We start from the raw sequence: 17621 nt of genomic DNA on the forward strand, positions 1-17621 counted from the left end.
ATTTTTGTCTTTAAATGTGTATATCTTCATTAAATGAATTATTGAATTGTGTATTATAATCATCTATTTAAAGAGCCTATATAGGACACTCAAAATAATCAGACAAATTTTGCTAAAAAATAAAAATAAAAGATTTTTTAAAAAACTCAATATACATCTCCTTGTGATCACAAACTTATAAGGTTGTGTGAATGTCGTAGCTATACACACGAGTATATGAATGAGAGGTCTTGGCATTGTCTTATTAATTGTTTGCTATAATTTCTTTTCAACCCTATATGTTTTGACTTCATCATGCAACATCATTATATTTTTTTAAACAAATCCTGTTGAATTTTATGAAGTTATAAGTTCCTATTGTTTTTTCTTAAACGCAAATCTTGTTGAATGTGAGATGAGGGGTCATGTTTTTATTGTTTGTATTTATTTCACTTCAAAGCAAATGTTGAATGATATGACAAGGCTTAAAACACTTCCAACACACCTGATAATGAAAGGAGTAGTTATTCTGAAATCCACCACCCATCCTGATGGGAAGCACATTTTAACAACAACCAATCACAGCCAGACTGACAGCATAAGAAACACCACCAAACCAGACAACCTTTTCTCTATTCACTGTGTCAGTAAAGGTGTTTGTTGGTTTGTTATTCATTTTGAGGGCTAATTATTTGAGGAGGAGCAGAGGGTTTTCAGGCAAAGGACCTACATCATTGGGATGTGCAGAGAAGGTTTAGTAGCCAGATATCAGTTCTCACCTGAATTGTTCCATGACATGTTTTATTCATCCATTTGTTTTTGAGTTTTGTGGAGCACCAAATGTTTCTTGGCTCTAGACATGACCTAAAGACTCAAACAAAAATCCGCAGATTCAAAGTACCACATAAAGAAATTTAGGCAAGGGCCAAGTTTTTAATGTTTTCTGAAATCAAAACAGATTAGGCTCATACAAGAGAAAAAACAGCAGATCAGTCCAGTGCCTGGCGACTGCCACAGAATAATTTGGACTGTACCAGGAAAAATTGATATGCAATGGGGAACAATGTGAGGTGAAAACTGCCCTGTGAACCACACACATGGATTCAAACAATATACACTGCTTAACTGAAATCAATTGTAAGGAGAACAAGGTAGATGAGGCATGGTCCTGAGCTCTGAGCTACAGTACAGTCCTTAAAGCAAAATTCTTGATCACCTACAATCATCTGATTTGGGAGAGAGGAAGTTTCAGATTGATGGAATTCAAGAATGATTAAATAAAGGCATTGATGACCTATGTTAGACCTGTCATCCTTTGCATGGACTTCCCCCAAACATTTTGACTTCACTCCTGTTTTGAGCTGTTTGATTTGTTTGAATTCGTTCCTATTCGCTTTAGGACTCTGCACACTGCACCAGTGCTAAAGTGCTTGTGCTCTCTCCTCTAAACATAGTCATATTGACTTACACCCAAATGGCACATTTAATTTACTTGTAAGTCTCTAGTAAGCAGTGCTACATGTACTGAGGGCCTATAAATTACATGCTTCTAGTAGGCCTGCAGCTCTTATTGTACCACCAAATTAAATAGCCTTTCTAAAAACACATTTCAGTCCTGCCATTGCAGCATGTGTGGGCAGTTTTAAACTGCATTTTGACCTGGTAAAATAAACCTTTTTTCAGGCCTAAACCTTCCTTTTTAATACATATAAGTGCCCCCCCCCTGACCTAGGCCCTAAACAGCCCATTGGGCAGGGTGCATTTTAGTAAGATAATTAGACAGGTACTTTAAGTTTTACATGTCCTGGTAGTGAAAAATACATTTGTTTTTTTACTACTGCAAGGCCTACCTCTTCCATAGGATAACATTGTGTTACCTTATTACATTTCAGTTCAGTTCAATCTTTTTTGTTTCAGTTAATTAAAACCATAACAATGTTACAGTTATACGGCTTCATACTATAAAAATTAGGGATACATTTAGAAAAATAGTGTAGGTGTTCGTTGTAAACATAGAACTATATCTTCATTAGTAAAAAGACATTTTAAACCAAGAGTATATGTCTAAAAACAGGTACAAATCTATGTTTATTCAAATGTGCATTGTAAACAGAAAGACTATGCCATCCTTAGTAAAGTTTCAATAAATAAAAGACTGGGAGGACCAGATTAAACCTATGTTCAGTTTATGATATAACAGCCCTGGGGAGTCATCCATACTGCTGGCATCCGTCCCCTCACCTGATGGCACTGTTTACTTTGGTGGTGGAATTAGGTTAAGATATGTTAGATTGGAGCCATTGTCAGAAATCTCACAAGTTTACAGTTTATTGCATTTAATAAGTGATAACATTTGTGTGGGTGTGTACGAATGTCATGTTTGGTGTCGGAGAATCTGTAATTTAATATCCTCTTTAACTCTTTAATGGTAAAGTTGGATTTGAAGTCCAAATTCTTAAAATGCCACTTTTATAAAGTTGGCATTTTCTTGTCCTAACCATTTGTTGTCTGCAGCCTGTTCCTGGGTCACATGTAGCTGGCAGTGGGCCATTGTGGATTCCTCCCAGACAGCATCACAATAGAGGGTTTGGGTGTGGGCAGGATAGGCCATTCTGGCTTTCCTGGGCACTGTTACCTACCACACTTGTACTTCAAAGGCACTGACTCAGCTCACACATCAAGGGCATCACAGTACCCTATTGTGCCCCAGACAGACTGGGGCCATGGCAGGGAGGCAGAAAATTCCAGACACTTCTGTAAGAGGACAACTCCAGAACTTTCTTCCACTTAAAGGGGGTTCAGATATTAAAAGAAGACTCTCAGACCCACTATCCAGAACACTTCTGGACCTGTGAATACTACATAAGAAGCCCTGCCCTGTTGTCATACTGCTTGAGGTTGCCCTGCTGTCTGAGGAGGAGGACTGGACCTGCACATATCATCTCATGCTGAAGTCATTCCAAGGATCAGCTGACTGACCTTCTGTTCTGAGATGCAGGGACACAATAAGCTCCAGAGGCCTTCCTAGAACTGCCCAGTTGACCTGTTGCATTGGACCTGCTGGGACCTGCAACTGGAGCTGCTTGACTCCTGTTGGCCTCTGCTGGAGTGAGTTCCTGATCCCCTAAAGTTGGCCCTCAGGTCCTCAACCCCTAATGTGGCACCAATTGAGCGCCTGCTGTAGTTTCCACTAATCAGTAGGAACTGTGTGTTTGTGAACGATATAAACATGGGAATGGTGCCAGACTGATTCCGCTCACCCCCGCAGGATATGTATTCCCTTAGACCAACTACCTCACAGTGCCACCATAAGGCCCCCTAAACCTAAACAGGAAGCGAGCAGTTCTGGCAACCACCAAACATGCCAACCTTTGTTCCCTCAGGAATCGTGGTGACAGCCATAAAACTTTTCACTCATACACTTGTGTTCTCTTTTGCTCCGAGAAAATATACAAAGAATTCACAAAGTGACTTTTTCATTGTTTATTGAACCAAAATGATTATTGTTTAGAAGATACGTGTTGCAATTATCATTTGTCAGAAAACGGTTATAAAAAGTGTCAGGACACTGAACAGAATGAAAAGTTCCACCATCTTGCTGAGACAACATATATATATTGAAGCATATGATGTAATATAACAATCTGGTGTACTCCTACTATGCAAACCATAATCTACATGTCAAGGGTGTATGTATATATTCTGCCAAGAAACCTCCTACTGGATGATCCAACCCCATTACCTGGTGGGCAAGAATGTAAGACCTCGTCTTGGTCACGAACTGGACACTCTTCACAGAGATGTCAGTCAGCTGCTGGGCGAAAGCTTCAGTATGTAGGGACGTTTCGAAGTCAGCAGAAGTGCCTCCTCCAACTATACTCGGAAACAAATGTTTATATATAGAAAAAGGCATCCTTGCCTTGGACCGAGATTGAGATGAGGCTGCCATTGGTTGTATTTCACACATAGCTGTGTCGCTATATGGATGTAAATACAAACACATTTGCACAATGCTCGTGAGGGCCTTGTACACAATGCAAAGGCAATGTTATAGTGTGCTCGCAAAGTTTATTTATGATTGCAAGGCCGGTGTTTCCAAGAAACGAACCCAAGTGTTACAAATGCAAATGTGTGTCAAAAGTCGATGTGGCAAAGTGAAGGCAACTTGTAAAAATGGCAACTGTTTCTTACTAGGCCTAACTGGGACACATGACACTCCTAAAAGAAAAGGGCAACATCCTAAAGTTTTGGCTCTTGGCTATTGGGAATGGGCCTGTTCGTGCCAAGATCTTGTTGCCTGCCAATGCAAAGCTCCTGTGAACCCAACCCAGTGACGATCGGCAATGAGAGATCTGCACTTCTTGCTAAGGCATTGACAGCCCACGCTGACTGCCAATGCAAATCCCCAGCAATGACTGTCTTAGACGCCTCACAGGATCTTCACTCTTCAGCGAAGACCGAATGCAATGCCCGGCCTACTCTTTGTGCTACAGTGACAACCATCTGTGCCGCTTTCCCAAAGGCTTGCGGGTTCTATCACGGCGAATAAAACTCTTCATGCTGGACTTTAGAAGATAACGTTTTCAGCAGAATTAATCTGTTCTCTGTATACGGCCCATGCTCCATCTTGGTCGGCCTGAACTTTTAACTTTTACCCGGTCTTGCAAAACCAGATAACCGCAAGTTCCACTGTTAGAAGGTGGTTTTGACCATCTTAGCCACCCGGATTTTTCGCTTTTTGAACACCTAATTATTGAGTTTTTACTGTGGGAGAGCCTCATAAGTTGGGACTCTCCCACAGTGAACTCATGATGGAAGAGACTGCATGTGGATTTTACTGGTGTACCCCTGGTGAGAGTAGACTGCTGCACTGCAACCAGAGCAGGGGGCACCAGGCTCGTTACATGCATACACGTGTGTACGTGTGTGTGCACATGTGTAGGGGCTGAGCGGGGGAGATTCATGGCGTGTGCAGCCCAGGAGCAGATACAGGTAGAATGTTGTGCCAGGAGTTATGCAGAGTTAGATGGTGACATGGAATATACTTTATACTATGGAAAGACACATGTGAGGGAAAGTCACTGTGCTTTACTGTTTTCACTGAAGGAACACTCCATTATTCTCCTATGAAGATGGGGACCACATGCGGTAGTTTTACTTCCCTAGGGCCTACAAATTCCAGGCACGCACCCAAGTACACTGTAAGTTGTGTGAAAAGAAGTATTCTGTAGAGTCCAAAGGTATATAGGTATTGCTTATGGGTCATCCAGAAATGTCATATTCCTCTGACTCAGCGCATAACCAGAGCCTGGCTGGGTATGCCCCTGCCAGGCTCTGGATTTATTAATGAACTTCCTCCCCAAGCTGTAGCTTAATCGGCCGAGCCCTTCACGGCCAGCATTCCAAGGGCGAAGCTCTCCTCTCCAAAAGGGAGAGATAGTGGGTGGAGCTGCAGGTTATCCATCAGCAGCTATCACCTGGTGCCAGGCACCAAACTGCTCTGGAGAGAAGGCAGCAAGGGGGTGAATGAGGCTTTTCAGAGACCGTGTGGCATGAAACCCCTCAACGACGCCATTTTGACCTATTCCAGAGGCCTGTGCAGGAAGGAGGGAGCAGGGGCCGAGAGGTGATGTGTTGCTCCAGGAAAGGGCAGCAGAGCCTTCCTGCCAGCCTCCTCCAAATTCTTTTAAAAGGTCTTGGACTGGAAGAGGAGCTCTCTCTGGGGCGTGGTCTGCTGAGGAAGACTGGTGCTGAAGCCTGGCACCATGGGCAGTTGGAAAGAAGAACCCCCTGACCATTCCAGGACCCTGGATTGCGCCAAAAGGGGAGTCGAGGACGAGTGAGCAGAAGCTTGGGCCTCTGCGCAAGGAAGAGAGAGGCCCAAGAGAGAGCCAGCTGAAAGGCTGGCGCAGGGAGCCAGTGAAGACAGCTCCCTGCTGAGTTCACCCTCCTTGAGACCAGGAGGGTGAAGGAAAGTGCTGCAAGTGGCTGGGGTGCACCACCAGGAGCAAGAAGAGGCAAAGATCACGAGAATTGGTACCCTGGAGGCTGAGAAATGCCCCCCAGAAGATAGGCGACTTTTGACCTCTGGCCTGACCGATGATGAAGCGTGTGGGGCTCCGCCGCTGGTCCTGAATGGGCCCCCACAAGAAGTTAAGTCAGGGAGTGCCATCGTGCTCATCGTGAAACTGCCCAAGCGGGGTGCCAGGAGCCCACCCTGGCCCCCAATGAAAATGGAGACAGGGGACTTCCGTCGTGCCCCCCTGGGAATGGTGAGAGGGGCTCGGGACCCCAACTCCCTCGAAGAAGCTAAGTCGGGGAGCGCCATTGTGCTACCGGCGAAGATTCCCTGGGTCTGGGATCCCAACTCCGGGCCCGAATCCCAGAAGCCAAGTCAGGTAGCGCCGTCGTGCCCCCGCGAAGAGGCTAAAGCAACGCTGCGCTCCCCCAAAGGTCCCCTGCGGCTGGGGATCCCAACTCTGGGCCCAGATGTGGACCTCGAGGATGGGGGAGTGCTGCCACACTTCCCCGCTGCAGGAGGAAGGCGAGGGGAGTAGGTCCTGCCGGACCGAGAGGAGCCTCCGTGTCTGTCTGTGAGAGCGGGCAGACCTGAAGTGGAGTGTCAGCTCCCGCGGCAGGACACGAGGTTGCTAGCCAATTGGGGAGCCGGTGGGAGCCAGCAGCGGTGGGCTCACTGCGTGTCTTCCCTACGAGCCTGGAGATGCAGGGTGCCCGGGTGGGACTGGGTCCCCAGTGAAGGGAAGCAGAAGGAGCAGCCAGGGGTGGGCTCCCCGAGCCGTCTCAGCCAAGGTTAAGGAGTCCTGGTGAGACCGGGCCCCCAACGGGCTGCAGAAGCAGAGTGAGGCTGCCCACGCTAGAGGCACAGCTCTCATGAGCAGCGGGGGAGCTGTTTCTATGTTATGCACAGGGCAGGAGCACCTCGCCCCATAATGCCGGGCCTGCAAGGAAAAACGGCTGGTTCTCTGTGCGTGGTGGCCCCAGGAAGACGGGGTCACCACTAAGGGAATGCAAAGGAGCAGCGGGAGCTGCAGAAGGTATGCAGTCTCCCCCAGCACGAAGGGGTGAAGTCTCTCCCTAAGTCTCTGGGGGACTTGAAAGAAACAACCCCTCAAGGGCTCAGCCAGGCGTCAACAGCATCCTGTAGCTGGAACTCTTGTTCTTCAGCTGGGGGTGCGTTTGGGACTGCACCATCAGGTGAAAGGCTGAGCTGGGGATGTCTTGAGAAGGGCATTCCCTGGAGGTGAAGTGGTGTAATTGCTCAAGAAGTGCATTTACCTAATGTTATTTCTTTTGAGGCCCATGTGTAATGTGAAGTCATAAGCCAAGTGGGGTTATGTTGCTGGACCTTCCTGCTGGGTGTCTGGCTGTATATGCTTAATCCTGTGATCATAAATGTGATGTTTTTTAGGGGCTTTAATTGAAATGCATTATAACTGTTATCAGCTATGATAAATACTGTCATTTTATGTGATGCCTAAACATGTATTCTTACTGCTGCGTTAGGTGAAGAACAACCCAGACTGTTAGCCCCTAAGATGTAGAGGTGTATACTGTATGGTCAGTATGAAATTCTCAGTCAGGGTTATGTGTCACCAGAGCAGGAGTGCCCATTTTTAAATGCTGGTTGAAATGATGGGGTGGGTCGCCACTGGCATGGTGCCAGTGGGCAAGGTCCTCATACCTTGTTATGTTCAACCAACAGCATTAGGGGGCAAGATGATGTGCATACATGGGAGTGGTGGTACTAGACCCCACCCCTCCGTGGGAGGGGTAGAAATGATATGCAAATGTCACGAAGTAATTCCAACAGCTTATGTATATTTGTAAATTTTTGCATAGTATTGAGTAGCGTGTGTGTTTAATAAATGTACTCTTCCTTTTATAAAGCAAAGTACAGACTGGACAATCAATTATTATAGCCTTATAGCCCGCCATAGAGGGCTATACCGGCTATTAAAGGCCCTCTCCAGCGTTAAAGGCCTCGAGCCGAACGAGGGCCTTTAACAAGGGAGAGGGACTTTAATAGCGGTATAGCCCATCTACGAAGGGCTATAAGGCTATTAGAACATTCTGTCACTAGAGGACAGAATGTTATAACAAAAAAAACAAAGCCTTTTGGGAGCGTGAGGGGATTGGAATCCCCTCAGGTTCTCTGAAGCCTTTGTTCACAGCCAGAGCTGTGAACAAAGAAACATTGGAATGTTGGTGCTCCCGGCTTATACCAGCCATTATAAGCCCAGAGCACTCCATTGTTTTTAATGGAGCTCCCAACATTCCAATGTTCTAATGAGTGTTATTTCTGCATACTGCCAAATGGCGATTGCTAGCCCACACCACCTCCCTTGAATAAGCCTTAGACTGCTCTGCAACGCTACCCTCTGAGAGTCAAGCGCTACAATGAGGTGCTTGGTTCCCAGTGAAGGACAAATGTAGTCATGTTATTTGTGCAGGCCTCACAGATACTGCCTTGTTTTCCAACAGCCACTTTGTGCTTTTAGGAGCTATACATATACTCCATATCTTTGACATTGCATATCTCCATTTCTACTGACTGGACTTTTGTCATTTTGATGTCAAATCAGTGATCAAATATCATTCTATTCTGCTTTGTTGGTGTAAGATTTTGTGTTGTGTTATCACTTTATTACTGTTTGTGTACTGCATAAAGACTTTACACTTTCCCTCTAAGTTAAGCCTGACTGCTTTTGTGCCAAGCCACCAGAGGGTTAAGCACAAGTTAATTTAGTGACTTTTGGGGTTCACCCTGACAAGGATTGCGGTTGTTACTTGAAAAGGATTCACACCCCCTCAACCAATTTCTCACAAACTGGATTTCACCTAGAGTTGAAAAAAAAGCAGAACTTTACTCCTGTCAAAAAATGGTCTGAGAAAGTCAATGCACTATCAATTGTAATATCTACATTTATTACTGTATGCATTTCTACATGTTGAGGTCTAGGATGTCAGGTCAGAAATGCAATTCAGGTTGGGAAGGAAATAAGAAAACCGGACCAAAGCACGCCCAACAATCTCAAGCTCCTTTAGTCTCGATAAAAGACGAAGAGTGGTTGACAGTGTCAAATGGCACAAATAAATTAAACAAAAGAAAACCACATTAAATATTAGAATATAATAGAATAGAATATTAGCAGAGCAGTTAGTCCATCACTGTAAGGACTGTAAGTTCTGTGCTACGAGCTGGACTGAAACTCCTCTGGCAAGGATGAAGAGTGTGGTTAGTTTCAATATACCCAGATACCTGTAAATAGACTGCATTCTCTAGTAGCTGGGCCAGCAAAGCTAAGGCAGACGAGAACTAGATCTTAGCCGGTACAGAGTTTTTATGCAGCAAATGCAGAAAAGGATCACCATGAGAGCCCGTGGTTACAGTGGCGTAGCTAGCCCTTTGGCTGCCCGTGGTGGTCCCTGCGTTTGCTGTCCCACAGCAGTGAAGAGCGGGGGGTGAGGGGGAGGGTGCTGGAGAGTTTTCTCCGGTAAGAGCGGGGGAGGCCGCCACCCCCCAAAACCTGTGCCGCCAGGGGCAGATAGGCCACTCACCGCCCTTGCTATACCACTGCGTGGTTACACTGCACGAACCAGCAAAAAAAGAGCACCATCTGTGGCAGGAAATCTTAGTATAAAAATTTCAACTATCATATATCATATTTACATTTACATATTACAGTGGGGGCGTGGCTTGCGCGCCGCTCTGAGATGGCGGTCGGCGCTTGAGCTCCGGGAGGACAGCGGTTGCCGGGACGTTTATGGGAGCAATATCGGCATCGCGTTTATTACCGAACAGCGCAAAATACATCGGAATGCGCCAGGATCGTGAAGGTATGCGCTGCTGTTACTGCGCATAGCGGGAGTCTTCATTTTCGTTACTTCAAAGCTCCACTCACTGGTTTTTCCTTGCAGCCGCCATTTTGTCTCCTGTGTGGCGTCGCTTGTGATTATTACCTCAGGTGAAGTGGCGCATTATCGGAGCTGCTGTTTCTACTGAAATGAGGTGACATTTCTGACTATATTAATATTCTCACTCTCAACTCTGCGCTTCTTATTGCTGGCAGCTATTTTTCATGTTGGTTTTTTCTGCTTCATGGCCCTCATATGTACATCAGTGGACCTCCTGATGTTTACTTCTGTTTTTTTGGCATACCTTGAATTGATGTTCTGGTCAACCTGATTACGAGGTTACTGGATATCTGGAATTTTGTATTTTTCACTACTTGCGGAGTCCTTGCTGTGGTATATTTTTTTTTTCTCTCTCACCAGTCAAGCTTCAATCGCCATTTTGTGCTCTACTGCTTCGACCATTGGTCAACGTTTGCTGCTCACACATTTGCTGTTAACAAGGAGCCCTTGACATTTGTCTTTTTTTCTTCTTTTATTACACCTGTTCTATTCTCTCTCTGCGCATAGCTCTTCACTCACAGTGTTGGTGTTTTCAACGTGGGCTGTGCTTATGGCGGACAACATGGGCATTCCATCTACTACCAAAGACTCTAAAGGGGCTCCTAAGAGGTCCAAGCAGCACTCTCCTACTCCGGAATCTTCCCAGAAGGATTCTAATGCCACATTAGATACTATTTTGTCGCGTCTCAATGCGGTTCATGATATCGCACAATCTACTAAAACTAATACTGACCTTTTACAAGTTGAGGTAGCGGCCATCAGGAATGACTTTAAGGCATTATCTATTAGAGTCACTGCTGCGGAATCGCGCATTAGTAGTGTGGAAGATTCTATGCACCACCACTCACGGTCTCTTCAACAAATGGATCGTTCAATGGCAGCTTTGAGGAGAGACCTTACGGAGCAGGAGGATCGTAACAGGAGAAGCAACCTACGAATTTTTAGTCTTCCTGAAGAAGCAGAGAAGTCAGCTTCTTCGATGATTGACTTTCTCTCTCAATGGCTTCCTTCTACCTTGCAAATTTCATTTCTGAGAGACTTTGAGATTGAGAGGGCTCATCGTGTCCCCTCCTTCAGGTCTAAATCTTCTACAAGCCCAAGAGCGGTAATCTTCAAACCATTGCGTCACCAACATTCGGAGCAAATTTTGGCTCATATGAGGAAGGTAAAATCTGTGACTTGGGAGGGACATCGCATTTCTATTTCGCAAGACTTTGCGAGAGATACTGTGATTCGTAGAAAGGGTTTCCTCAATCTGCGGAAACGTTTGCTGGACATGAACATCCCTTTTTCTTTTGCTGGTCCTTCCAAATTTCATATCACATTCAAGGGCCGCTATAGAATTTTTGATGAGCCTGCTGATCTGTCCTCTTTTCTTGATAATCAATCTGAATCACAGATGGATTCGTCGTCTGCTCCTGTTCCTTCTGGATCTTGATTCTTTTTATGTTCTTTCTGTGATTTTACATTTTTCCGTCTGACATGTGTCACTGTTAGTGTTAGATGTTGACTATGGTTCCCCCCGTAGTTTTCTGTAGTTGTTCAATAGTTTGCCGTTCATTTCGTCTTTCTTGTCCGTCTGGTTTTCCTCTCCGCGTTGTATTACTAAATTGGACTTTGTCACTCTTTCTGCTTTTTTCTCTGATAATGCTCCTATTTCCCGGATGGTCTGTTTGCGTTCCGTTCATCCAGCCTTTTGTCATTGGTCCTTTGTCTACTTGTGTATTTAGTCTTTCTACTTTTTCTTTCTAGCTTTGTTTTTTCTTCAGCTTAGGAATGTTTATTCCACCTCCTTTTACCTTTTAGTTAATATTTGTCTTTTACTATTTCATATTCGTTTCTGCTTCGTTCGGCTCTCAGGTTCCTGTGCCGCAACATGTTTTTCTCTAGGCTCGTGTCTTTTGGTCGTTTTATTCTTCTTAGTCAGCATGTTCTCTTCCATTGTCTTCTATTCATTCAATTTTTCGTTGTTTTGTTAATTTTCCTCCATTACTTCCGTTCTTTCTGATACCTTTTGTTTCACTCATTTATGTCCTCAATATACGCTTCTCCATATGCTTTGTTCATTATCTCTGTTGACCTCCTATTTCTTACTGCTTTTGTTCCATATTGCTTTATGATGCTTTTTCATTATAATGTTTTTATTACATTAATTCCGCACATTGCTATGTTTCTTATCTTGTTAATTAGTTATGCCATATATATGATGTTCAGTATTTATCTTCCCTTATCATGCTTTGTGCTGTTCGCTTGTTTTTTCCTTTTTATCTATGATGTTTCTTCTATAATATTTCTAAGACGTTAAGTTTACATATATTGTATGTTTGCTAGACATATCTAATGTTTGTTTAATCCTTAGGGATACTTTGCTTAATTACTTTGTTGTTTCCATGCTTTTACTACTTCTGCTTGCTCATAATTCTTCAGTTGGTTTTTTAACTTAATGTATGATGCACCATTATGCTTCTGGTTCTGTTTGGACTTAGAGGCTTCTTACAGCTTTTCTTTTTCTTCTATCCCGTTCTGAGTTCTTCCGTCACTCTGGCTTCTTTATCTTTTATTTTTGGCCTATTTCTTTCTTTTTTGGATGGTTTAGCGTTGCAACTTTTGCTATTGTATGCGTCCCGGCATCCCTCTTGCTTCCCGCTTCCATGTCTCCCCAGGTATGAGTTTGGTCCTCTATAGACCTCCCCTGGTGGGTCTTTTTCTTTTTTTTCCTCTATTCCTCTCTGGTGCCTCTGTTCCTCCTTCTCTTTTCCTTTTCTCTCCCTTCCCCTCCTTTTTCTTTCTCTTCTTGGATCATCGAATACTTTTCTGCTTTCTCCCTTCTTACTTCTCTTCACGAACTTCTTGTTGGACTTCTCCTGTTGTGTTGTCTGTAATATGGCATTGGTGGTCTTCTATTGTCGTTGGTTTCTCCTTTCTGCTATCTACGTATTATGAGTCATCCTTTCTGGTAGTACTATGCCGGGTTTGAATGTGTTGTCCCTTAATGTCAGAGGATTGAATCATCCGGTGAAAAGATCAAAAATTCTGGATTACTGTAAATCCTTATCTTCAGATTTGATACTTTTACAAGAAACGAAAGTTTCTTCCAAGGAGGCCCTGTTTTTGAAGAAAGATTGGGTTCTTGACGTTGTTTGTTCGGAGGCCTCGGGCAAAAAGAATGGTGTGATAACGTTACTTTCTAGGAATTCTGGTCTATCCGTGATCTCGACTAAACATGATTCGGAGGGCAGATGGTTACTATCCAAAGTCTCTGATGGTACGAATGATCTTTATGTTATGAATATCTATGCTCCAAACATTGATGACTCCTCATTTTGGCGAACAGTTACTAAAACACTAGCTGACACACCACATAACGGTAATTTAATTGTGGGAGGTGACTTCAATTTACCAATGGATCCCTTGTTAGATAGAAGTTCGGTGTTTAACTTCCGGCCTCCTAGAGCTCATAAGCAGATGACACATATGTGTTCCTTTACTCATCTTCAAGATACTTGGCGTCTTCATAATCCTACGGGTAGTGACTTTTCTTTCTTTTCTTCTCCCCATTCTAGTTTCTCTCGTATTGACTATCTTTTGGTCCATTTGTCTCTTGTGCAGTCTTCTTCTTCCCCATACATACATCCTATTCTTGTCTCTGATCACGCGGCTGTTTCCTTTACTCTTTTGTCCTTTGCTCCTAAATCGCGTCCTCGTTCTTGGAAATTAAATACTGAGCTTTTGCATGATGAATCTCAAATTTTGGCTGTTTCCAAAGAAATTGATACCTTTTTTGCTGATAATGAAGGCTCCGTTTCCTCTCCAATAGTCTTGTGGGATGCTTTTAAATGCACTCTTCGTGGTCACATCATTAAGCGTATGGCGACAAGAAATACTGCCATCAAAAAGGAACTGGCTGACTTAGCGGCTGAAATCAAAAAGCAAGAATCTCTCTATCGCCACTCTAGGGACACCAAATGCTTACAGACCATCAAGAATTTAAAGTATTCCTACAACACTATTGTTACTAAGAGAGCTCATATAGGAGTACAAGCTCAGAAATCTAAACGGCTACTTTTAAAAAACCGAGCAGGCAAAATTTTGGCGGCTACGTTGAAGTTTCAGGAATCTTCTTTTCAATCCTCTCAGATTTCCTCTATTATTGATAGCTCTGGTATCAAACAATTTCAAACCACAGAAATTCTTGATGTATTCCGAGATTTTTACAGTAAGCTCTATACTCCCACTAATCAGGCATCTTTTTCCCAATGTCAAGAATTTTTGAAGACAATACCTATACAATCTGTCTCGGTGGAGGATAGTAGCCAATTGGGTGGCTCGATTACTACAGAGGAAATTATTGCCGCTATCAAAGCTACGCGGTCTGGGAAAGCTCCCGGTCCAGACGGTTTCCCCATTTTGTTTTATAAGACCTTTCTTCCTTCTGTTGTTCCTCGCCTTAGTTTTTGAGGCCTTTATGCAAGGAGGGTCGGTTTCGGGTTCAGCAGCTGATGCCACTATTGTGGTGATTCCAAAAGAGGGCAAGGATCATTCTGATCCCAAGAATTTTCGTCCTATTTCCCTTCTTAATATGGAGGCTAAGATTTTTGCCAAGATTCTGGCCAGGCGCTTGGAGTCTTATATTCCTAAGCTTGTCCACCCATCTCAGACGGGATTTGTCAAGGGCAGACTTGCTAGGGACAACATTCGTACCTTTTGTCATATTCTGGGTTCAGCTAAACGTTCTACCCTTCCGGCTGCGGCTTTGGCCCTTGACGCCGAAAAGGCCTTTGACAAGGTCTCTTGGCCTTTTTTGCATGCTGTTCTATCTGCGCATAACCTTGGGGACTCTTTGTTAATATGGTTATGTCCCTCTATGCTCAACCTAGAGCCAACATTAGGGTAAATGGGGCTACGTCGTCTTTTTTTAACCTTTGCCAAGGCACCAGACAAGGTTGTCCTTTATCCCCGCTTTTGTTTCTATTATCCATCGACCCGCTCCTCAGATTGATTGATCTCCACCCAGACATTAAAGGTTTTAAATTTGGCTCTCATTGTGTGAAGACAGCGGCCTATGCGGACGATGTTCTTATTTTTTCTGATGACATAGTATTAGACATTCCCGCCATTACTGACACCATCTCTCTTTTTTCTAAGGTTTCGGGGTATACCCTTAATAGAGACAAAACAGAGATGTTCCCCTTGAATGCTTATTGCTTCCAAGCGCATATGGGGTCTGCAGGTTTTAAGTGGCAATCTAAACAGCTCAAGTACTTAGGGATCTGGTTTTGTGGTACCCTTTATGATACTGTAGCGTATAATGAAGCCCAGACTATAACCAAAGTACATCGTCTTTTAGACACCTGGTCTCCGAAACATATTTCATGGTGGGGTCGTCTCCAAACTTTGAAAATGATGATAACACCTATCATTAATTTTGTATCATCTATGCTCCCGGTGAAATTATCCTCTTCTTTTTTTCATGAGATGGATGTCATTACCTCTAAATTACTCTGGAATGACAAGAGAGCTAGAATTGCTTAAAAGTTTTTAAGAAAGCCTTATGATATGGGGGGTTGTAATTTTCCTGATTGGGACAAATACCAAGATGCTTTTTTAGCCTCTCAAGGAGCTCTTTGGTTTTCTTTGGTTCCTGCTCATCTGCCTTCCTGGATGTTAATTGAACAGGAGCTTTCTGCCCCTTTGCCACCTTCTTCGTTTTTAACCACTTCTACTTTATCTATTCCGTTTTCTCGTTCGATCATTTTAGATACCATTGCAGCTGTCCGGTTGGTAGACAAGAGAGTTGCTACTCCTCTTCACAAATCACGATGGTCCTCAATTTGGCGTAATCCTAAGATTAAAATAGTTATTGATCACGAATTGATGTCTTATTGGGCTACTAAAGGGATTTCGCTTGTACGTCATCTTTATGATTCAAATAATGATCAGTTACCCTTCTCCTTCTTAGCTCAACAATTTTCTCTCACTAACTTAGACTTTTACACATTTCTAAAAATTAAAGTTGCTCTTACTAAACTAAGATTGGTTCCCAATTCTCCTACCGTTACCTTATTTCAATTTTGGCTTAGAACTGGTCATGTAGCTTCCAAAATTTATAAATTTCTATCTTACAATTCTTCTGTCCAGCATACTGTTACCCAACAAAAATGGTTGCGTCATTTTGCTCATGATCTTACACAACATATTTCACCAGATTCCTGGCAGTTAATTGGGAAGTTATCTCTGCGTAATAAAATTGCCCCTTCTTTAATTCAGTCTAAGTTCTTTTCTATTAATCTCATTCCTTGGACTCCAGTTCGCCTGCATTCCCTCTCTCTAAAGGAGGATGACTTATGTTGGAGTTGTGGTTTATCGGCTGGTACTTTCCCCCATATGTTTTTTGAATGTTCTCTTCTGCAATCCTTTTGGGATATGATACATAAACATCTTATGTTAATATTTCATGTCCAATTCCAGCTATCCTTTCCCATGATTATGCTGGATCCATTGGCCTCTCCAATCCCGTTACCTTTAGACTCCTTAGAATTACAACTAATGGATCTTCTATTAACTGTGGCTGTCAAAGTTATTCTTATGGACTGGAAGTCTTTTTCCTCAGTCTCATACCATACCTGGTGGGCATGGGTTTCCTTTTTGAGAAGTGCACACACTTCGGTTGATGAGGCCCATCTCTCTCCTTCAATCTCTAGTGGTGTGTGGAGGGCTTTGGATGCCCATATGGACCTAGCATCGAAAGGTTTGGTTGCTCAATATCCCTTCGTGTTACCTGATTGAGTGTGTCTTGTGTGTTTGTTTGTGGAGCCCCACAGGAGTTCTTTTCTTTATCTTTTCTTCCTCCTCTCTTCTTTCCCCGCTCTCTTCATCCTTACCTTTATCTTCTCTTTCTCCTCTTCTTCTTTCTCTTACTTTTTCTCCTATTTCTATTGCATAGTGATACTGTTGATGCTTTTTATTATTTCGGTCACTAATTCTTTGCATTCTACATATTTATATGCCATTTATCCAATGTATTTATATGCCATTTATCCAATGACTTATTTGTAACTTATACACCAATGTTACATTATTCTTTATAGATACTCATCACCTGTATCACTTTTATTATATTTTACTATTTATTTATTGCCTCAAATTCTAATAAAACTTTTTGAACTAAAAAAACTATCAGTGATCTGATGAGCAATCAAGGTGGATTGACATGCTGGATTTTGCAATTTATTCATAATAGAAAACATACCTGAAGAGACAATCGGGGTTTTAAAAATCCTATTTGTACGGAAAAGACATTTGGCTTTCCTTATACCACAGTCTGCTAACGTTTGTGACACGTAATGTTGGCAGATGGATTTTAATTGCAAAACCACAGGTGATCAGCAGCTCCTAAAGCACGTTTTGAGCCTGCTAGGTTGTGAGAAAACCAGTGTAGAGTAGGTCTCCTCTTTTTCGCAGGCATGACCTGGAACAAGAGTATCAGCAGCTAAAAGTGCTCATTTATATTATGATTTAATTGTTCTAGTTTTACCAGGTTCAGAGTAAGTAGATAGGCATTTAAGGGTGACTGCAGTCAAACAATCAGCAATGAGTACCTTCCAAATCGCGACAGTATTTAGAAACACCTTCAAAAAATGTACAAAGCTCTCAAGCTGGCAGGAGAACAGAATATTATATTGGTCTGACGAAGGTAGAGCATAGGG

Source organism: Lissotriton helveticus, chromosome 2_2 (genome assembly GCF_964261635.1).
Source record: "Lissotriton helveticus chromosome 2_2, aLisHel1.1, whole genome shotgun sequence".
Classification (NCBI taxonomy): Eukaryota; Metazoa; Chordata; class Amphibia; order Caudata; family Salamandridae; genus Lissotriton; species Lissotriton helveticus.